The sequence below is a fragment of the Sarcophilus harrisii genome, chromosome 4 (genome assembly GCF_902635505.1).
Source record: "Sarcophilus harrisii chromosome 4, mSarHar1.11, whole genome shotgun sequence".
Taxonomy (NCBI): Eukaryota; Metazoa; Chordata; class Mammalia; order Dasyuromorphia; family Dasyuridae; genus Sarcophilus; species Sarcophilus harrisii.
In genome coordinates, this window is record NC_045429.1 from 142,723,065 (window position 1) to 142,748,407 (window position 25,343).

The following is a 25,343-nucleotide window of genomic DNA, read 5'->3' on the forward strand; positions in this document are numbered from 1 at the left end:
AGTGGGATTTGAACTTTGGACTTGCGAATTTACTGCTCTATCCATAGGGGCCTGGATACTTATAAATGGATTCATTTATACCCATCCCTAAAGTGCTATATTAGGAATTAGTAAAGGCATTTAAGGAGATGAAGTTGGAAAGATCAGTGAGTTAATACCACATACACTACAAAGAAATCCATCCTGGAGGAGATTCAATCAAGCACATGCTCTCATCCTTTGAGATGCAGCTCAAGAACTTCAAGGAGAGGATTTTTCCTGATCCCCTCAATTGCTGGTGTACTCTTTCCTTCGTATTAATTATTTTGTATTTATTTGTAATGATCCAAGTTACATTTATGTTACATATATTAATCTCTGTTCTTGTTGCTTCTCCCATTAGGATGTAAGTTTCTTGTAAACAGCAATAGTTTCATTCTTTATTCATGTATTCCCTGTTCCTACCCTCTGAAAACTTATATTCTATCAAGGGACTCAACATGAATATGCATAGAAAATAACAATTAGATTTATTGATTTCACCAGTAAAGAAAATTCCTTCATGAGCTCCCACTACTAAAGCAGGTCAGCTTCTTTTCAGCTTATAGTCTTAGAGACTTGCTTAGGAAGGTTAAATGATTTTCCAGTAGTTATATTGCCAATAAATATCAGATTCAGGATCTGAACCAGATTTTCCTAGTTTTGAAACCAACTCTTTATCCACTATCATATTGTCACTCTTTACATGTAAGTAGATTTTAAATATATATTACATTGATGAGATCATAGCTCTATTGAAATATCTGTTTCATTTGGATTCAGAGTCAACCACATATTTTATAATGAGATAATAACTGAATAACCCTGGGCAAATCACTTAAATTCATTCAGCCTCAGTTTCATCATCTGCAAAATGGGGATAATAATAGCACCTGCATCACAGGGCTGTGAGAATTAAATGAAACAAAATATGTAAAGCACTTTGCAGACTTTAAAGTGCATATACAAAGTAGCTATTATTAATTTTATTATCCCTTTCAAAATATCTATGTATACAACACAAAATCATTTAAGCTTAATTATACTACCTCATTTATTTAACCAATGCATCAAATCAAATAGGGTAATTTGTGTCCAAAATATATCTCCTGTCCTAAATTGCCCAGAGACTATATCAATCTGATTCATCAAAGAGCTCCAAATTCCTTTGACTCTCTGCTGGTAAGGATGTAATGACTACAAAGGTGCACTCTAGGCATGTCATAAACAGAGATGAACTTTTTAGCTTTTAAACATCTGATGGGAAATAAATGTGTCTATATTTGAAATCTAAGCTTCATATCTATAATTTATCCTTCAAAGGTAGGAGATTTAATCATTACAGCTTCCCCCCTAATGTTTCCCACACTGGCTGACTGTACATCTTAATGCAGCATTTCCAGCTAATCGTCAAACGTAGCATGAAACATTTGAAGTTGATTGGAACATAATAAATCCATTTCTAGAGAAAGAGAGAGAAAGATCCTAGCCTGATTTATAATTCCCTAACATGGGAGAGCTCCCTAACTCAGGCCTTGCAATAGCTCTCATTAAAGCAATAGCTTATATTTTTATGATCTTAATCTCAAAATGGGGTTTCTTAACCTCTGTTACTATGTTATATTTGTAGCACACAACTAGAAATACTTGTCAGTTTATGCTTTGTATAATTACCAAAGCATTTTTAGAGTGGAAGGGGGGAAAAGACTGATATACAAGAGTCTACAAATTAAATGCAATGAAGAGTATAATATGGGGGAAATACACTGAATCTATAGCCAGACAAACTAAATTCAATTTCCAACTCTACCACTTAGTAACTGTGGGATCTTTGACATATCACTCAATTTGACTGCATTTAAGTTTGCTCATCTACAAAATAAAAGAATTGGATTTTAAAAGGTCTTTCTGGTTCTCATTTGTGGTACTACAATGTCAGATTTGACATAAATATGTTCATTCCAAACCAACCTTCACTAGACTGTCAAAGTGTCTTTCCTAAAGCACAGTCCAACATATCACCTTTTATTCAATAAATTTCAGGGCTTTCCTATCACCTCCAGAATTAAATTTTTTAAAACCTTCTATTTGGTATTCAAACCCTTCAGAACTTTCCCAATCTTCTTACACCTTCTATCCTTCACATACTTTGGGATTTAGTGACACTGGAGTCCTTATTGTTCTTCAAACAAACAAGACCCTTAATTTCAGCTGCAGGAAGCTTTCGTTTACTTCTTCCAGGATATAAATTGAAGCACATGAGGTATATATGCATTTCCAGACATATGCATTTCTCTGTGATTATTCTCCATATCTAGAATGCTCTCTTTCCATATCTGTGTCCCAAAACTTCCCCCATTTCTTTCAAGTCCCCATTAAAATTCCTCCTTCTGCAGGAAACTTTCTACAAATCTCTTTTATCCTAATACCTTCCATCTGTCTATTATTTCTGATTTATCATGTATATGCCTTGTGTGTATATAATTTGTTTGCATATATCTCCCCAATTATACCAAGAGCTCCTTGGGAGCAAGGTCTGTCTTTTCTTTATTTTGTAACCTCAGCCCTTAGCACACAGTACTTGACCCATCATATAATAAGTGCTTAATAAACTGGATAAGTGACTGCTAGACATCATATTAGTAGGAAATGTGGATAACCAAAAATTCACAGAAATCCCAATTTGATTTAATCTTACAAAACCCTTGCCTCCTATCTAAATAATTTTTACCAGGGCTTTCAATGTGCAAAATTGACTTACACTTACCTTCTTTCAGCTCATTTGCCTTTTTTTCTTAGGAAAGATGATATCAATTACTGAAAAGGCAAAAAAGTGAGAAAACAAGGAAGAAGAAATAAGGAGCCTGCATAGGAAACATCATGTCTTAATAAAGATGAAATGGAAGGCACCATTGTCACATCTACTTCTAAGTGCAGTGTTGAAAGCTTCACTATGTAGATTGGGGAAAATTCTTGATCAATAAATCAAAGATAAGAACATAATTGAAAATGAAGTTCTCTAATAAAAACCAAAAATGCAATTCACTAACAGATGACAGATGTCATCAAATTTAAAGAAGTCAACACATATAGAGGGATCAACAAAAAATTGTCCCTCAGAGGAGACTTCCCCAATTGTCTCTGCAATTGGTATTTCTGGGGAGAGTCTATTCTAATGATTAACATTTGTCACCTTGTATACTGAAACATCACTGATACAGGAAAGACAGCTTTAAAATTACTGCTTATTAGACATTTCAATCCTCTAAGTTTGAAAAAGGCAGTTTATATTAAGGATATGAAATCACAAATGGTATTTCTGTTCAATTTTGGCAGGATTTATTAATATAAGGCATTTATTAAATGTTTACTATTATCTAGGCACAATGTACCAATAGGCACCTATGCACAAAACCAAAAGATTTCTTGTTAAAGAAAGGAAAAGAAATCTGACCTTTGTAATATAAAAATTCTAATAGAGAATGCAACTTTTAGACTGCCACATAATAATAAATACTTCAACCTGAGGTTTATTAAGGAAATCATGGTTGCAGCACTGAGCCTAATTAAAATGAAATTAATACAGGTATAGAAAAATAAGCATCAAGAAGAAGCAACATGTCCGTGCTGATTTCTTTAGAGTTTTCATTAAATCTATAAGAAGTGTCTCTATCATTTGCTATAATATTTCCCACAAGTCAGTTAACGTCTCAACCTCAGTTTCCTCAACTTAAAAGTAGCACTATGCATCATTAAACATTTAGGAATAAAACTAGCAAAATTCAAGCAGTCATACAGATGTTCCTAATTCAAGTTTAAAAAAACACTAAGATGATTGATTGAATGTCTTATTTTTATCCAGATGCTTTGAAGTATTAAATATGCAATCTATGACTGAAGTTGCCAAAAAAATATTCATTATGAATTTTCAATAGCATTCCAATTGGGGAAATTCTTTTCTTATCCTACCAATTAATAAGGAACCACTTGTTTATTTCAAAACTATATAGGAGACATCATGAAATAACATTTTAGAAAATAAACATAAAGTTAGGGTCTTCTCCAAGATTACTTTTTTACCCTTGTAAATTAAGATGGATCAGAAAGAAGGTTGTGAAATTTTTCAGGACAGATTCCAAATTAGAACCTCTCTAGTTGAGAACTACCACTTTTGAGATTGCTCACAGCATACCCAATGCCAGAATTAAAATAACTCACATTTGTACATCTTTTAAGCTTTACAACAAGCTTTGCTCAGAACAACTGTTTTAAGTTAGGTAGTGGCAAGTATAATTAGTCTTACTCTTCAGTTGAGGAAACTGAGATTGAGAAGTTAATTGATTTGCCCATGGTTTTGTTGCCATGTCCAAGTCAATGCTCTATCTACTAAACTAGGTTCTTAATATTTTTTGTTTCATGGATCCCTTTGGCAGTCTGGTGGAACCTATGACCCTTCTCAGAAGAGTTTTTAAATTCATAAAATAAAATATATTAAATTACAAAAGAATCCAATTGTATTTAAAATACAGTATCAATTTTTTAAAAAAATATGTAAGTTCACAAGCCCCAGGTTAAAAACCACTATACTTCATTGATTCTTCATCTGTTTGGAAAACCTACTTTGCCTGTGGGTCTCATCTCAAGCCTCTTCCACCTCCATAAATAAAGCCTTTCTTGGCTCTCCATTAATATAGAGCGATATGTGCAAGAGAAGAAGCACACAGCTTTGGGCCAAGCACCAGAGCTGATTGCTAATAGCATCCATCTAGAATGAGGCCCTTCTTTTAAAATTTTGGTCCACAGAGTGCAGTGAGTGCAACAGCTCAAGAACAAAGAATTTCATGGGCCTGGTGCAGGAGTAGGGATGGATTTGAGGCAACTGGGTTTTCTCCTGTAGTGTCTTGAGGCTTCTGGGTCCTGCTGCACTCAGATAGAGCTGCTTTACTATGCCTTTAAACCCAAATCTCTCTGGCTCTCACCGATTGGCCAGTAACTTGGTCATTATTTGGGTTTTAATGGCTCAGAGTGCGTATAAATACCAACTGTTTCTGTTCGGGCCAGAAACTCTGAAGGTCTTCCCCCCCAGACTAATTCTTTTGTGAGGGCAAACTAGGCCATCTTTTGCCTTAATTCTTACCCAGTCTTTAATTACTGAATGGCTATTGCTTTAGTCAAAGTGAGATCTGGGAAAGAATGTAGCTTAAAAAGAACCAGATCTCCCATTGCATCCTTGCCGTCGCCAATGGTCCTTCCCTAGGTCTTGCCATTCGACTCAGATGCCTGAAGGAGAAGGCTGATGAGTTTGTGTAGCCGCTTATCACCTAAATCCCGTTCACTTGCAGATCAAGACATCACCCTGCCATGTCATTGGTCCTCTTGGAGAAGGAAGGACAAACCATAGCAACAACAGCCTTGCTGCAGACCCCCTAAAGGCGGTTAATGAAAGCAGGTGAGGTACGTGTGCATTTCCAGGGAGCCAGGCTGTCTCTGTTAGTTTGATGTTGTTCTTGCATTATTCCAAAGTCCTGACATGCTTCTTCCTAGCAAAGGGGAGTTGTGTGTTGCAAATAGATTGAAGAGCTGTGTGTTTGATTTTGCAAACTAAATTCAAGCACACACACACACACATACAACCATCCCAGATGAGAGATGCCACACCATAGAAACCAGGATATGATGCTCTCCATAACATTTATTTTTTATCACTGTAGTCACTTTTATTAAGAAAAAATAGTTGTTACATATCCAACTGTACATATATCATTTTTTGCAATTTTTATTACAGCTTTTTATTTTCAAAAGATAAGCATGAATAATTTCTCAACATTGATCCTTGCAAAACCTTGTGTTCCAAATTTTTTCCTCCCTTCCTCCCACCCCTTTCCCTCGATGGCAAGTAATCCAATATATGTTAAACGTCATAACATTTATTTTGTCCCTCTCTAGGGCACTTAACATTTTCTTATTTGTATTAGGGCTATTTGTATACCTCTCGCATCTCCACAACAAACTCCATCTGCCCTGAGGACAGAAGCAGCAATGATGATAACTGACATTTATTGTTGTCATAAAGGCATTTATAGAGCTTTTATATATAGAACTTCATTTAAGCCTCACAACAACCTGGTTAGATCAGCATTACAGATACTATTGTTCTCCATTCTGAAGGTGAAGAACTGAGGATCAGAGGGGTAAAATCATTTACTCAACATCACAGAACTAGTAAGAGTCACAAACAAGATTTTATTCAGTGCTGAAAAGTCTCACACTCTGTTTATATTCCATCTTATATTATATTTATATTTTATATTTATTTATATATTTTTATATGTATTATAACATTTAAATCTATTAAAATTAAATAAAAATTATATTAAAAATTAAATATATAAATATTTTTATATATTTATATAACAGTTTATATTCTATTATATTATAAGTTATACTATAGTATACCTAGAAGCTAGGTAGTACAGAGGATATTGGACCTGGAGTCAAGAAGGTCTTAGTTCAGATGCTGTCTGGGCTACTTAGTAGCTGTGTGATTCTGGGAAAGTCACTTAATTTCTCTCAGACTCAGTTTCCTCATCTATAAAATGAGAATAACAATAATACACAGTTGCTGTGAGATTAAGAAGAGATATAATTTATAAGGCATTTTGCAAATTTTAAAGTGCTATATAAATGCTAGCTATTATTATCTACTAAGCCATATTGCCTCTCAAATCATATTTTTGTATCCTAAGTATCTAGAATAGTACCCTGCACAAAACAGATATTTGATGATGTTTATCAAATTGAATTGGTTGGTTCTTTCATTGTCAGGAATGGTAGTCTGGTCTCTTTAATTAGACTACAAATAACTTCAAAGCAGGTACCATATTTTATTCGTGTTTTGCCTCTTTTACACAATGCTGATAAAAGAGTAGTCTCTTAATAAATATTTATTAGCTATTCAATTGAACTCGCTGAGATGATATAATTGTAGTCCTTGTTATGGCCTGTTTTCTCACCTTCAGGTCTTTTCAGCAATGGACAATCAGATATTTGGCAGTCTGAATCCCAGTGAATAAAGAGATAATTCTGTTTGAGAGGTGCTAGGGAAGAAATGTTTAATGAGGAGTAGCAGGCATATGGACTGTCAGGGAAATTGCTAGCTCTATATAAACATGCAAATCCATCAAAAACAACATCTATAAATTGAAAATATAATTCCTAACAATAACCCAGAATACAGAAGGCACACAAGCACTCCTACAAACAGGAGAGAATTAGGTTAGCTCTCCTGGGTCCAGTTAGTCCTACCTTGACATAAGATCATGTAAATTCTCCAACTGCAAGCAGAGAAAAGAGACAGAGAGAAAGACAGGAGGGAGACACTACCACTTGCTCCTCTGTGACTATCCCTTGGAGGGTCGCAACTAGATACTACTGCTCACTCTCCTATCTAAGGAGAAACACAGAGAGCTAGAGATAGTGATAGAAATAGACTAAGAGACCGAGTGCAAGTAAAAGATCTCTTCATGTTTTTAATGCCCACCCACTACTTCTTGTCTAGCCAGATCACATGTAATTAATTCCCTATAGTTTTTGCTTATTCCTTGGTACTCCCAAGGCAAGGGAAGAAAATTCATTTCATTCATATTTTGAACTTAAGACCTAAAGGCCAATGGAAAGGTTTCTTCCCTTTTCAGAAAACAAGTCAAATTTAAATCAAGGTGAGTCAATCATTTAATGGCAGAAAGCTACCTTTTTAATCCAGAAATGATTATCCATTTTCCTAAGACCTGTTCTAGCTAAAGCTGAATTGGGAAGGGGGATAAGTTTTATGCCTTCTCCTTCTAAACAGCAAGATGCTAATTCAGTACCAGTTGATAATTATTGTGTTGTTAAGGATGACTAAGCAGGTAAAAACCAATATTCTATCAAAAAAGCAATGATATTATCATTGATATCCATAACCCTTTCTCACGTTAATATTCTATAACATGGTCTACCGATTCCTTAATGAATTACATTAATATATCTTTACTCCCCAGAAATGTCATACCCTTGCATATCTTTGAACAGTCATATTATCATATATATGTTTTACAATTATCCAAGGCTACCATCCTCAGAAAACATTTCCTAGGAACAAAAGTAATAACAAAATATGCCCTGAAGTGTTGGCCATTATTGAGTCTAATACTATTCCAAGAAACAACCTTCCATTCTGCCACTGATTTTACCACAATGCAAAAGGGAATTTGCTTTTAATTATTCTATATAACCAGATTAAAGAAAGAAGGCAGTACCCAGCACCTGGCATAATACCACAGAAATAACAGATGCTTAGTAAGTATTTATTGAATTGAATTGGATTGTAGAGCAAATGCATTCGGAAACTCTCTTTGTGCAAAGAATTAGCATTATAGGAATATCTCATTTTCTTGTTGCAGAGATTCTTCTGAATAGGAATTAGGGTGAGATTTATAATCTAAACACCTTTACTCCATTTCCTAAAATATACCCAAACCAAGGCTGAGATAAATATGCTGTAACAGTGATCTACTGTATGGATGGATGAGGAATGATTTATGATAGTTACTGCCCTCAAATGTGGCAAATATTTGAATAGGGAAAGGGGGAGTTATTAATACCTATAGGTTGTGGTGACCTGGGAAGGGAGTTTTTGTTAGGGAAGTCACCGAAATAGTAAGCAGAATAATAGGGAGGTTCATTGCCATGCCCTTTCCAAAAGCCATATTAGTTTTGGCTTGATTCCTATCCCAGAGTATGAACTTAGTATTATGAATTTGACAGTAGTATGAATGGGAAAATGTCCCAGGATATCTGGGTGGATGGAAGAAAATAATAAATTTGGGAAACAGAGCTCATTTCAAGGTAAACAAAGTAATACCTTATTAAAGATTGAGAACACTGTGATTCAAAAATCCAACTCAAAAATTATTCAATAAGAAGTGTAAGCACTTAAACTACAAAGTAACCAAGCAGGTTTGAAATGGGAAATGGAGAGGGGAAAATATCATTTCTTAATGAGCTCCTCCAACTCTGAGATTAGTTAACAACTGGTATAGGGAGAAGATTGTAGGAGATCATGTTGTAGCAACTGAGGGTCTATGTCTATTCGGCATTTAACTTTCTGTCATGTGGCTTGGGGTCAAATGACAAAAAGAGTCAGAAATAACTTCAAATAAAGGCTCCAAGTGAAAGGACTGAAAGAGCTTAGACTCTCTCTCACGATCCTTGCTAGCTCTGAGTATTTGTATTCACATTCTCAGCTCTCCCTCTAGGTTCATGTTGTATGTTTGGGTCCCTTGTGTATTCACTTAGCCAGCTCTAAACACCAATTTTATCGATTTGTGCCAGCAAAAAGACATTTATTGAAAAAGAATAGCAAGATAAAGCTAAAAAGATATTCCTGAATGATTGCAGTTTCTCACATCTTTTCCAAAGGAGACTACAAAGCAAATCTCTGTTCAATTTTTTCTGCATTCTCAGCATGAGTAGAAAAAAAATTTAATAATAACTTTTTTATTTTCAAAATTTCAAAAATAAAAATTTTTTATTTTCAAAATACATGCAAAGATAGTTTTCAACATTCACCCTTGCAAAACCTTGTGTTCCAAATTTTCCCCCTCCTTCCCTCCATACCCCTCCCCTAGGCAGCAAGTAATCCAATATAGATTAAATATGTGCAATTCGTCTAAATATTTTCTCACATTTATCATGATGCACAAGAACAATCAGATCAAAAAGGAAAAAAGTGAGAAAGAAAAAAAAAAGGCAAACAACAACAAAAAGATGAAAATACCACATGGAGTCCCCAAAGTCCCCTTTCTGAAAGCAGATGATTTTCTCCATGACAAGTTTATTGGAACTGGCCTGAATCACCTCATTGTTGAAAAGAGTCAAGTCCATCCCAGTTGATCATCACATAATCTTGCTATTGATGTGTACAGTGTTCTCTTGATTCTAGTCACCTCAGCATCAGTTTTTGTAAGTCTCTCCAGGCCTCTCTGAAATCATCCTGTTGGTCAATTCTTCTAGAACAATAATATTCTATAACATTCAGGAGAACAGGATTTTTTAAAATTCTTAATCATAGTCTTGATCACAGGTTTTAGAATTGGGAAGGACCTAAGTGTTCATTTAGTCCAATTCCCTTATTTTACACATAAAGAAATGTATAGATCTTCTAGGTGAGTTGACCCAGTGTTTGTTAGTAGTAAAACTGGGATTGAAACTCAGGTTAAAATCAATGGACTCGGGGCAGTAGTTGGTGCAGTGGATAAGCAATCTTGTGGGATACCTACAATAGCTGCATCAGAGGACTTGGTGGTCACTAAATGAGAGTAATGAATTTAAAGAGAGAGAGACAGAGAGAGCAACAGAGAGACTCAGGAGGACCTGAATCAAATCTGGTCTCAGATAATTAACACTTCCTAGCTGTGTGACCCTGGGCAAGTCACTTATCTCCAATTGATTCAGGGAAAAAAATAAAGAATTGATAAATTGATGTATGTAGAGAATGATTTCACAGATATATGTGTATATACATATAATATGTATATATGCATATATATCTATTTGTGTCTAATAATCATCTCTAGGGAGGAGAAAGGAAAAAGGATTTATATAATTTTATATTATCATATATAATTATATTTATTAATATTATATAATATTATCTATTTTAAAGGAATAGTAAAGTGTACATAATAGATTTCAGTTTCATATGCAACATTTTTAATGTTATAGAAATGCTTGCTTTATTCCATAAATTGAAAATTATACAACTACATACATATGAGTTACACACAGAATAAATAGTAAATAATCAACAGAGGGAAAGGCAATAGAATTAAGAAGACTGAACCTTATCTAATCCAGTCACTATTTTGCAGATAAAGAAACTGAGGACCTCAAAGAGAGATTGATTTGCCCAAAATCACACATATTTAAAGGCCAGTATTTAATCTTAATGATCTTCAAGCAAATGAATGGTTACTAGGGCAGCTGTACATATGATGTAACAAAAGAGAACTAGCAAAAAATACAGCACAGAAAATTCAAATTAAATAGAAGAAATTATTTCCAAATAGTAATTTTAGATACCTTACTCAGGAATTATGGAATTTCCTTTACCAGAGGTTTTTAAAAACAAGAGAATAAAATTCAGATAAGATTTGCCAAAGGCAAAAGAAAGCAAAGAAATTAACACAATAAATTCTTGAGATCTCTTTCATTTCTTATGATTCTCTTTTCTTTTTTTTTTCCTTTGGTTTTTCATTCCTGTCAGTCTGGGGATTTTTTTCTCTAATACTACATATCATAACTTCATCAAAAAGATTGGGAAAATCCCAACAGAAACATTTTTGAGAAACCAAGAAACATAATGTTATTTGATTCATTCATAGGTGGGGTCCAATAGATTGTGTTCTTAAACAGGGTTCCACTAGTAGATTAAAAATAAGTAAAATGCCAGTTACTAATGAATGAAATCAACTTCTTATGTGAACTCAGGAACCAAACAGGGCAAGTCAAAGCATGAAGAGTCAATGTCTCTACAACTAAGAGTGGAGAGGAAGAGGTGGGGAGAGAGAGGAACCTGCCTAATTACTTGCATGTGGATAAAAGGCAAAAATTTCCTGCCAACCTGAAAGGAGAGAGAAGAATAGAGTTGTCAAGAAGTAAAACAGCCTTGATTTCTGAAACAGAAAGGAACTTGTTGGCTTCAGCAAGATTCATAATAAGCAATCTTGTTGTATACCCACAATAGCTGCATCAGAGGACTTGGTGGTTACTAAATGAGAGTAATGAATTCAAAAAGAGAGAGAGAGAGAGAAAGAGTGAGAGACAGAAAGAGTGAGAGAGACAGAGAGAGAGACAGAGACAGACAGAGACAGAGAGAAAGAGAGAGAGACAGAGAGAGACAGAGAGAGAATGACAGAGACAGAGAGAGAGACAGAGAGCAACAGAGAGACAGAGACAGAGAGAAAGAGAGAGCACGTGACAGAGAGACAGAGACAGAGAGAAACAGACAGACAGAGACAGACAGACAGAGAGAGCACTGAGATCTCAGACTGCCAGTCTTCTGTATCCTACCACCTGGATCTTTCTTTTTTGGCACATCCTGGAACTGATTTGTGAACAGGTAGAGAAGTACAAAATCAAAGGAATAGCAAGTTTCTCATCAATGTGCTGTGAGTTTCTCAAGCCATAATCATCATTTGAAAAGTTTTCTCAGAATTAACTATGTAGGTATATATCCAGGGAAGATGATAAACAAGAAACTAACATTTTCCTTTCAAAGGAAAAATTCTTAAGTTTTAAATTATCTATTAATAGGGGGAGGCATGATGGTAAATTGAGAGAGGAAGCTTAATTATAGGACCCGAGTATGGATCCAGGTTCTGCTACTGTCATCTGGGGCAAATAACAACAACAACAATAAGTAGCATTTATATAGCACTTTAAAAATTTGCAAAATGCTTTGCAAATATTATCTCATTTGATCCTCATGACAATCCTATGAGGTTAGGTGTTATTATCATGTCTATTTTACACGTGAGAAAACAAACAGAGGTCAATATTACCAGTGAACAACCTGTCCCCAGAAACCTATACAAGCTCAGTCACAAGATATCCCTGGATAAAATTCCAATGGGGATGCCAAAAGGATTGCTCCTTGACTTTTGTACTCTCCTCCATTGCTCTTCTGGCTGACTGTGCACCACAGTATTTTCCCTCAGCTAATACATCCAATTTCCCTCAACAGATTTTGGTTGTGTCTATACCATATCACAGCTTCCCACAATGGTCCCGATTTGCCAGGTTTAATGCTCACATATCTTCTTTGTGAGTTCAGATGATAGCAGATGGTAGTCATTTTTTTTCCCAGAAGACTAGTTCTCTATCTCTAAAATTACTGACCATCTATAATGCATCTCAAAAATAAAGCTTCAGATGGTTCTTTTCATAAATATTTCTCTTTTATTGTTCGAGCCTCATTCAAAAGAGTCAAGACATCATTCTTATAGCTCAAAAGCAGGTTTCTTTCTCCAGTTCCATTTTAGCTCCAGTTGAATTATTATTATTTGACATTTTCTCTTCCCTAGTTCCCCAAGTAGTAGACTTCTTGACTACTTCACAACCTCAAATTTCTCCTTCATTGTCTCTCAGTCCACTATGATACACTGTCCCTTGAGTAGCTGGATAAAGTAATACAAATTACCTGGAGCAACTTCTTAAAATAATAATAAAAAATAAATAAAAAATGAAAAAATTGTTTCAAAGTATTCCAGGTATATAAGTAAAGATCACATAGATACATTCATTACAGTAATTTTACATAGGATAGACTTTCTATGTCCTCTTTTATTTCTGTATCATTCTTCCATAATGCAGTATATTGCCCAAAGTCAAAATGCTGTTTGTTAGCATATTACCAAGTCAAAAGCCTCATTCACAGCTCCTAAGTATCATGCCCTTGCCAAATAGTTTGAGTATCACTGCTGTGACTTCATCATGTGTGAATCCTCCCTTTCTATTTTTTATGTTTAATGAGTTGGATAAGAGACATCAGGAAGTACTATCTTCTGGGAAGAAGTCACAGGTAGATAGTACACATCAATCTATCCAAAAACTGGTTTAATCTAAACAGAAAAATTATTTCCCTCCTTTCTCAAAGATTTCAAAGAATTACTTTCTTCCTTTTGATCCCAAATCTACCTTGTTTAGCTATGGATAAGGGTAGAATTTATGGCCAAACAAGAGATAAAGAATACTATGAAATGCAAAATGCATAATTTTGATTACACTAAACTAAAAGATTTTATACAAACAAGACCAACACCAGCAAGATTAGAAGGAAAACAGAAAGATGAGAAACAATTTTTATCTCAAGTGTTTCTGATAAAGGCCTCATTTCTTAAATATATAGAGAACTGAGTCAATTTATAAGAATACAAGTCATTCCTCAATTGATAAATGGTCAAAAGGTAAAAATAGGCAGTTTTTAGATATAGAAATTAAAGCCATCTACAATCATATAAAAATGTCTTTCATTATTATATTAGAGAAATACAAATTAAAACAATTCTGACTGCTTTGGAATTTCCAACATCAGATTGGCTAATATGATAGAAAAGGAAAGTGATAAATGTTGGGAAAGATGGGAGAAAATTGGGACACTAAAGCATTGTTGGTGGAGTTGTTGAACTGATCTAACCATTCTGGAAAGCAATTTGGAAGTATGCCCAAAGATCAATCAAATTGTGCATACCCTTTGATCCCACAATACCTCTACTAGGTCTGTATCCAAAGAGATTATATAAAAGGAGAAAGGACCTACATGTACAAAAATGTTTTTAAAGCATCTCTTTTTGGGGTGGCAAAGACTTAAAAGTTAGGGAGCACCTGTCAATTGAGGAATGGCTGAACAACTGGCATATGAATGTAATGGAATATTATTGTTCTATAAGAAATATTGAGCATATTGATTTCAGAAAATCCTGGAAAGATTTACATGAATTGAAGATGAGTGAAATGAGCAGAACTGGGAGAACATTGTGCAGGATTATGTGAGAAGCAACTGTGATCATCTTAGCTGTTCTCAGCAATACAATGATCCAAGACAATTCCAATAGACTTGGGATAGAAAATGCCATCTGCATCCAAAGAGAGAACTGCAAAGACTAAATGAAGATTGAAGCATACTATTTTCACCTTTTTTTGTTTGCTTTTTCTTTCTTGTGGTTTTTTTCCCTTTATTCTGATTTTTCTTTCACAACGTGACTAATATGAAAATATGTTTAAAATTATTGTTCATGTATAACCTGTATCATATTGCTTGCTGTCTTGGATAAGGGGAAGTGAAGGGAGAGAGGGAGAAAGGAAAATTTGGAACTCAAAATCTTACAAAATGAATGTTGAAAGCTATCTTCACATATAATTGGAAAAATAAAATACTGCTTAAAAAAATCCACACAATTCAAAAAGACTCATTATAGAAAATGTTAACCATATCCAGAGAAAGAACTATGAAGTCTGAATGCAGTTCAAAGCACATTATTTTCCCTCTTTCCTTTTGCTCTGTTTCTTCTGTTACAATAAAATTAATGTGGAAATAAGTTTACATGGTCGCACATGTATAAACTATATCAGATTGTATAAACTATATCAAATTGCTTGCCATCTTGGGGAAGGGTGAATGGGAGAGAGAACTAGAGAAAAAAAAATTGAAACTCAATATCTTATGAAAATGAATGTTGCAAACTATCTTTACGTGTAATTGGAAAAAATAAAATACTATTTACTAAAAAAAACAAAACAAAACAAAACAAAACAAAACAAAAAAAACCTCCAGTTGCCACTCAATGTCTCTGCTATTGAAGACGAAATTATCTGTTTGTCATTTAAAGCCCTTCACAATCTGGTTCCAGGTTACCTTTTCAGACATATTATGCATCATTCCCTTCTGACACTTTGGTCTAGCCAAAATGACTAAGTAGCTGATCCTCACCCAGGCATTTGCTCTCCAGTCTCCCAGACCATGCAAGAACTACTCCCCATTCCTAGAAAAGATTCTCTACTCATTTCCACTTCTTAGAATACCTAGCTTTCTTTTAAGCTTGCTCAAGGGCTATATACTACCTACTCAATAAGACCTTTCCAGATCTCTGTCCCACCAAACTGCTAGTGCCTTCCCAAAGCAACCCTGAAATTACTTTGTATTTACATTTTATATATTTTCTATCTATTCATATGTATAAGTACTATTCCCTTTGATAGACTACAAGCTTCCTGAAGGCAGGAAATGTTTTTACTTTTTTTCTTTGTATTTTTAGCACCTATTACAGTACAGAGTAAGTATTTTAATAAATAGGGAAACTGAAGAGAAATTAAGGGACTTGCTCAGAGTCTTACAGCTAGAAAGTTTCCAAGACAGAATTCCAACCTATATTTTCCTACCTTCAAGTTTCTTGCTCTATCTACTGAGTTAGGAAAGAAAGCTCAGCCCTAGCTACAGTCATTTTACTTCACAGCAGACATACAATCTTAAGGAAATCAAAGATTATTTCAAAACTAGGCAAAATTTGCATAGTTTTTAGCCTTTCTATAGAGATACTATGAAAGAATGGACAAAAGAGTTGGTGGCTTTAAAGCTTTCATGTTTCTTCGCAAAATAATGTTGTTTATTCATAAGATATCTAGGCTATCAAGAATTATTTTAACATGAAATTTAGCAACCACTTCCAAAGGGCCTATTGCCAGCCGGGCTTATCAGCAATTCCCTTTTTTAAATATTGTTATGGTGATTTCTGAACCACTCCTAGCTGACTTGAAGCCAAAACTATAAATAGTTGTAAACAGTGAAACTCCTAGAGGGACCCATCATTGGGGATCTAGGGAAAGGTAAACCAGAATGAATCCCTGGCTTGGGGCTTGGGTGGGGTTCTTTTTTATTTCTTTTGTTGGGGAGGTATGGTATAGTTCAGGGCTTTTATTTCAGCAAGGAGTACTAGGAAATCAGTGAGATTGCCAGACGTGAGAAATTTAGAGGGAGGGTCTTGTAAGGAGAAGAAAGGAAAGTGTAGATTCTGACATGCTTCTGCAAAATTGGAAGGAGCTTAAGAAAACACACACACACACTCAGAAATCTATGCTGCAAAATTCTTCCTTGGACCATCTGCCATGTTACCCTACATCTGGCTTTTGAATGCCAATAAAAGGAACTGCCTACATTTACATTACAAACCTAAAAGTAAAATTTTCTTCCCATATTCAACACTCTTCTCCCTTTGAAGTCTTCCATCATATCACCCTCCTTCTGGATCCTTCCCCATACTCTCTGGTTTAGGGCTGATTGAAGATAAAGAATCCTGTAGCTTGAAAGATTGCCCCTTAATGCAACTGACAACCAAAAGTATAAGCACTCAAAAACACAAACTATCTGAAACTCTATAGGGAAATCCACTCAGGCTAGGATGCATACTTTCTAAGAAATACTAGATAATTCCATTCAATAAATATCTGTTAAATATTATTCTCTGAAAAAAAGCAAGAAAAAGCTAAATGATGCAATGGATAGAATGCTAGATTTGAAATCATGAAGACAAGTTCAAGTCCAGCTTCATACACTTATTAGCTGTGTGACCCTGGGCAAGTAATTTGATGTACTTCAGTTTCTTCATCTGTAAAAGTCTAATAATAGCATTATCCCTTAGGGGCTTTGTAAAGATAAAAAGAGATAACTACAAAATACATTGCCAATCTTAAGGCACCATATAAATTCTATATACTTATAATATTACAATGCAATGTACTATGGACATAAAGATAAAAACAGTCCCTGACCTTAAGAAGCTTACACTCTTTTAAGGGAACTATTATCATGAATATAAATAAGTAAAAATACAATAATTTAAGAAAGGAGAGTACTAACAACTAGAAAGATCAGAAAAAGCTTTCTATAGGACTTAGTTAAAAGCTGAAAGAAGCTAGCCACTCAAAAAAAAAAATAGAGGATGGGAGGAAAGGTAGTCAAAATACAGGGGAACACTCTATGTAAAGGCATAGAGACAGGTAGATTAAATGTCCAATTAAGACAAATAAATCGGCCTTTTGAGTGGAACCTACAGTATCCCACAGGTAGCCACATGAATTAACTCTGGACATTTTTTCCTGGTCTTGAGTGGCAATTGTTTCCTTAAATGTGCCTAAACATAAGGTGTAAGTTTCTTCCCCAGCCAGATAAATGCCAAATGGTTTTTCTAAGCTTTGTAACAATCTATTCTCCTCTGAACCAATAGAAAAAGGTGTCACAGAAATTTCATGATTTATTCAATCAATTCAGCAAAGAAAAATCAGACAGAGTTTCTAAAGTCTCAGAGAAGTATGATGTCCATTTATAGAGAAGATGCAACTGACCAACATGCATTAGGTTCATTCATTTGTCCATTCAACAAACATTTGCCAAGTCTCTATTAAAATCAAGCCTGTGGGACACTGATACATTGTTGGTGAAATTGTGAACACATCCAGCCATTCTGGAGAGCAATTAGGAACTATGCCCAAAAAGTTATCAAACTGTGCATATCCTTTGATCCAGCCGAGTTTCTACTGGGCTTATACCCCAAAGAGATACTAAAGAAGGGAAAGGGACCTGTATGTGCCAAAATGTTTGCGGCAGCCCTGTTTGTAGTGGCTAGAAACTGGAAAATGAATGGATGCCCATCAATTGGAGAATGGTTGAGTAAATTGTGGTATATGAAGGTTATGGAATATTATTGTTCTGTAAGAAATGACCAGCAGGATGAATACAGAGAGGCTTGGAGAGATTTACATGAACTGATGCTAAGTGAAATGAGCAGAACCAAGAGATCATTATACACCTCAACAACAATACTGTGTGAGGATGTATTCTGATGGAAGTGGATTTCTTCGACAAAGAGATCTAACTCAGTTTCAGTTGATCAAGGATGGACAGAAGCAGCTACACCCAAAGAAAGACCACTGGGAAATGAATGTAAACTGTTTGCATTTTTGTCTTTCTTCCCAGGTTATTTTTACTTTCTGAATCCAATTCTTCCTGTGCAACAAGAGAACTGTTCAGTTCTGCACACATATATTGTATCTAGGATATATTGTGACATATTTAACATGTATAGGATTGCTTGCCATCTGGGGGAGTGGGTGAAGGGAGGCAGGGGAGAAGTCAGAACAGAAGTGAGTGCAAGGGATAATGTTGTTAAAAAAACTACCCAGGCATGGGCTCTGTCAATAAAAAGTTAAAAAATAATAATAATAATAAAGTACAGACTCCAGCAAAAAAAATAATAATCAAGCCTGTGTCAATTGGTATGGAGAGTAAAAAGATAAATAAAATAAATAAGTAATAAAAAATAATAAAAAAATAAAAAAGTATCACCTGGACCTTAAGATTATAAAGAAATTACAACTCAGGCAGTCCTTGTGGCACAGTGGATAGAGAACCAGGTTTGAAATTAGGAAAACCCATCTTCATGAATTCAAATCCAGCTTCAGACACTAGCTGTGTCCCTTGGCAATTACCTTAGTCCTATTTACCTCAGTTTCCTCATCTGTAAAATGAGCTGGGGAAGAAAATGGCAAACCACTCTAGTATCTTTGCCAAGAAAACCCCAAAAGGGACCACAGAGAGTCAACAATAAAAACAGCTCAGGCAAGATTCTCCAATCATGGGTTAGTGTGGAACTATTCCCACTCTTGCCCAGGACCATTTATGATCATGATGACACACCTTCTAAATAGCTGGCCAAAATTAGGGGTATATTCTATAGCATAGAACAGGATAAAATTAACTAGCCCAAACTTGAATTCTTTAGCACAATACTCTAGCCACCCCCCCAAAAAAAATATCTTCAGCAAGTGACCTTTTAAAAGCACTTAGGAGATTTTAAGATTTTTGTGAAAGGAATTATTAAAAGCTTGTGGCAAAACTCTTATAATATCCAATAAAATTCAAGAACAACTAGATGCCTATTATGCTGGCCTGGGTTAAGACTGCATTCATCTTTCAGTGGAAAACAATCTTACCTGTTAAGTTCCTATAATGTGCACTAGAAACTTATTTCTCTCTTCCAAACTGGCACTTTTCCAGTTCAGCATACAGATGGGCACTCTAAGAGAGACAACACTGTCCAGTCCAAACACATATAATATCTAATCAGTGGGTCAACAAACATTTATTACGCACCTACTATGTGCTAGGAGCTGTACTAAAAGTTGAGGTTACAAAGAAAGGCAAGATGATTTCTACTCTTAAGGAGTTACAGTGTAACAAGGGAGACAACATTCAAATAACCTCATACAAACAAGATATATACAGAATAAAAGTGAACTAATCGGTCACTAGCATTAAGAGGGAACATAAAGGGCTTCTTGAAGCAGGTGGGATTTTAGCCAGGACTGGAAGGAAGCCAAGGAGTGGGGATGAGGAGGGAGAACATTCCAGGCATGACAACCAGCCAGTAAAAAAGCAAGAGACAGAATGTATTGTTCAAGGAAGAGAAGGGAGGCCAGTGTCACTATATTGCAGAATAGGAGAAGGTGAAGACTTGAGAAGCAGAAGCACTATGAACTAACCTTGAAAGCTTGCCACAATTTGTTTTTTAAAGGCTTCAGGTCTCAAGTTAGCTTTGGATCTATTTCTGCTTTCCCACCGAAGTAGGGTGAAAATAGCTGCTAATCCCTAATCAATTCTTAAATCAATTCTCAATTTCATCTTTTGAAAAAGATCTAGCCTCTTTTTAATAATTCTTTCAAACAGCTAAAAGATTATTTAAGATAATAGCAATAATTAAGTCTTAACTATTATGAAACTGGATAACATGTCATTGCACAGATATAATTGCAAAGATTTGTACATTTTCATATATCAGAATTAGAAATTTCATTCTTCTTTGTTAGGTCATTTAAATTGTAATGAAAGTTCTTATAATGAAAGGAGTTTTAACTGATAGGAAATTCTAAGACTTACAATTTTATTATAACATTTGTTTTGGAACTTAGGGATCATATAGGAATTAATATAATCTTTTCATTTTCAAAGAGCAGCTAAAGTTGACTAATTCTTCATTATTTCTGAGCCCAAAAGCATTCTGTTATACTTTATTATATACTATGTGCTAAGTGCTGTAATAAATGCTGGAAATAACAAGAAAGGTAAATGACATTCTCTGCAACTCAATCTAATGATGGAGACAAAATGCAAACAAATGATTTACAAAATAAACTACATATAGAAAAAAATTGGAAATAACAAACAGAGGGAAGGCACTAGAATTAAGGGGATCATAAAAGGCTTCATATATATAGGCAGTTAGTTGGTGTAGTGGTTAGAGTACCAGCCCTGAAGTCAGGAGGACCTTTCTGGCTGTGTGACCCTGGGAAACTCATTTAACCCTCAGCAATTCTAATTTACACGAAACAGGTTCAATCATGAGGTTTCACCCTGATCATAACATTGTGACTTATTTGCTCCTACCCAGTTTCCTGTAAATATTTTGTATCCCAGTTCTTCACTGTTGTGAATGAAAATGTCTCCAGTGCCTATTTAAGTTCTCAGAATAATCATGTATATAAGATAAAATACAGTCTTTATCTCAACACCACAGAAAATATAAAACAACACTAAAAACTCACAATAGCCTATAAATAGTTGATAAATATTTATTATACGCTATATGCTAAGCAGAGGATGGACCAAAGTGGGGAGAGATCTGTGGGGACAGATCAAAGAATAGACAGTGGTCAAACATATATCAGAACACCGCTAGTGAAAGAACATTATGTCAGTGAAAAGGTGGGAAAGATGAAAGGACAGAAGGCTTTGTTAGAAGAGCCTTACTCAAAATTCGGTGTCCTCAATGTGGTGCAATTCCTAGAGATCATGAAACTTAAATTGTATGTCCATGAAAACATGTAGCCAAAGTGAAGCAGAAGAAGTGATTGTGATTGAAGAGATTGAAAAGTTGAAGAAATAAGGAAAGAAGGAAGGAAGGAAGGAAGGAAGGAAGGAAGGAAGGAAGGAAGGAAGGAAGGAAGGAGAGAGGAAGAGAGGGAGGGAGGGAGAGAGGGAGGGAGGGAGATAGGGAGGAAGGAGGAAGGGAAAAAGGAAAAAGGGAGGAGGGAAGAAGGGAAGGAAGAAAAAGAAAGAATGAATGAAACAAAGAAAGAAAAAAGAGAATACTAAGCATGATGGAAGAAGAGGACTGAGTGGCTAGTCATTGAGTAAATTGGAAATGTGTTCTGAAGGTCAGTAGATGACAAGTATGAGTCTAGAGAAAGAGTGGAATAAATGAATTGTGTAGACTATTCTAAATGAATGAAAAGGTTATTGAAAAATTAAGATAAACAACAGAGTAACTCTTTTACTACCTTGTTAAACTGAATACATGTTAATTTGCTTTTATTTTTTTAAGTACTTAACAGAAGTTCATACCTTCTTATATAATCCTCTTTCTAGTTGAAATGTTTATGATTAAGTTCACAATAAAAAAAAAAAAAATAGGGGGCAGCTAAGTGGTGCAGTGGATAGAGCACTAGTCCTGAAGTAAGAAGGACCTGAGTTCAAATCCGACCTCAGATATTGAACTCTTCCTAGCTGTGTGACCCTGGGCAAATTACTTATCCCTAATTGCCTCAAGGGAAAAAACTTAGTATAAGAATGATTTGAATTCAACAATACAGGCCAGCTTCTATTCCTGGTCCTGCCATTTCAAAGAAAATGAGAAACTAAATGGACCACATTGAAGACAGACACAAAAGAAATGTGTTTGGAGGATACCCAGGTTTATGTTAAAATTAAAATGTGGAAAGAGTGTTGGTTAAAAAGTTCAAGGATGATGAAGAAGTTGTTAAAGACAGTATGAGGGTTCTATCTTTAGATATAGGAAAATAGTGAAATATGTAAGATTATGATAAGCAAATGGGATTGGTATAGGATTGGGGGATCCCAAAAGAGTGTTAATCAGAACATGGATGAGGGTGCAACAAAAAAAGTAGGAATATGCAGCTAGCTTGCTCCCATTAAGCATTCATTGCAAAAAAAAAAAAAAAATTAAAATTTAAAATTTAAAAAAAAAACCAACTTGGATGGCTTGTTTGAAACTGAATTAAATAACACTCTCACTTGGCAAGCCTTAGAGAAAGAAACTCTCACTATATTCAGCAAAAAGGCTTAAGCCAGCCTTCTTTCTGCTATCACTGCTCCCCAAATTCCTACAGAAGGTGGTTCTACTCCATTTATTTTGGAAGAGGTTTAACCTTAAAGAAATATGCAGGTTTAATCCTTTTCTTTTGCTGGATCTGAGGTGCCCTCTAGTGTTACTCTTAATTTTAGCAACCAAGGTGATGGGCATCTCATTCTTAACTATTTCACAGTTATTTGTAATATTTACTCCCTACAGTCATTTTAAGGTTAGAATTCTCAATAACTGAAAGAAACCTGAATTGGGAGTCAAAAAACCTGGCTTTCTGAATTCTACCACTGATTCAATAAAACAGGGAGAAAACTGTTCCTAACCCTATCTATGCTATGGGAACAAAATTAAATGTCTATTGAAATTAATCTGGTAAAACCTTAAAATTTCTATTAAGCAACATCATATCTTCAAGGGAAAACAAGTTATTATTCTCCTTATTTTAAAAGTGAAAGATTCGCCTTTTTTGGTGTCATGTACCCCTTTGGCTTTCTCAGAATAATGTTGTTGGGTTTTTTAATGCACAGAATAAAACATACAGAATTATATTCAAAGAGTTATCAAAATATTTTTAATAAGGTCATGGATTCCAGAATAATAAACCCTATTCTAAGTTCACTAAGATTCCATAACTGAAGTCAATAGAATTCAATCAGGGGCAGGTAGATGGTGCAGTGAATAGAATACCAGCCCTGAAATCAGGAGTTCAAATAACCTCAGACACTTAAACTCTTCCTAGCTGTGTGATCCAAGGCAAGTCACTTAACCTCAATTGCCTCAAAAAAAAATCCAATCAGTATTGACTACTATCCAATTAAGTCCTAAACATTAAGGGTAGCCCCTGCCTTCAAAAAGTTTACATTCTATTGGAACAGAAAGGTCAGGTGATTTCCCAAAATTAGAGAAATCAGCTTCTGAGTCAAGATGAGAATGGACAGCTTTCAACATTCTACTGAAATTCTACCATTCACTGTTTCTATTTGTCCCTATCCCCAAAGGCTAGGATCCAGAATCATAAATTAAAATGTCATATCACTCAGTGTAGCACAAATATAATTTCCTTACTCTAAACCAGTTAGTAATAAAAAGTGGATAAAATGAGTGAATTATATTAATTAGCCTTTCCAACTTTTTAATCTATGATTCCATGATCAAACATAACAGTAATGGATAGATTCATATAGACTTTATTTCATGTTCAACTTCAACTAGGTCACCTGAGAATTATCCTTGTTGACATACCATCAATAAATGAGTACAACAGTTAATTTCTTGCTTTGGGTCATTCCAATTATAGTGAATAAGAAACCAAAAGCATCATAAAATGGCATGACTATTATGAATCACTAATCTTAAGCAGCATGTTAGACACCTAGCAAGAGCAAAGCTAGACAAAAATACTTGGGGGAGGAAGGTAACAGAGAGGGTGATGGGGACATTGAAGCTTGTGCAAAGGAGTCTGACCATGGATGGAGACAGTTACGTTCAGAGATTAGAAATGGTTTCTAACTTCCTCAACTGCTGGGGGCTGGGGGAGTAGAGACAGGGGATGGTGACCCAGGGCAATTGTACCACCCAGCAGATTTATAGAGAAGCAGAGGATGGGGGTAAATGTAGTCAGAGAGCACATCCTCTTCCTCCAGGGAGGAAACGTGTTTCTAACTCTTATTCTAGTAAGTATAATTAAATTAACATTTTCAGGAAAAGAATCTATAGGCTAATTAATTGCCTTATTACCTATCAATCTCCTATATATGATGTGTTCCCCTATTAGAATGTAAGCTCCTTGAGGGAGAAATGCACTATCTCATTTCCTATTTATACCCCCAGAACTTAGTACAGTTCTTAACAAAGTAAGTGCTTGATAAATGCTTTCTTAACTCATTCATTCTATGTGTCAATGCCCAGTTCACCTTTTATAAGTTAAGTAAAAGGTACAGAAAGAAATTGTGAAGTTGCAAGTAGACTGAAAATCAGATGTTCTCATGGATAATATATATATACATATATATATATATATATATATATACATATATATATATATACAGCTGCTTCTGCAATCCCTTCCACCACTGATGCAAACTAATTGTTCTTAATAGTTGAGCACACCTCCTATTAATTTTATGCCTCATCAGACCCATATGATCACAAATCCAAATCTCAGTCTGAGTGCTTTTTATATCCTAAACAATTTCTGTTTCCATTTTCCTTAGACTAGACAGTCTGGGAAGCACCTTCCAAATCGGAATTTGTGATTCATTAACATAACCTTGATTGTTTAATCTCTAATTGAAATCATTCTTCCTTTCAGGTATGACAATATAATATGTGATGAAATGTGATCATTAAGAAGCTGATGACTAACTACCTATCCAGCCTCCTGTTAAAACTGATGGATTAGGGGAAGCAGGAAAACAAAAGAAATGAAACTGGATTTTTTTTTTAATTTAGTTCTTTGCAAAGAGCAAGAAAAGGAATTTAATTAATGCTGCACAGAAAAGGTCTCCAAAAAGTGTAAACAAAAGGCAGATAGAATTTGAGCACTAGTTTAATTGGGCATGAAAAAAGTTATCA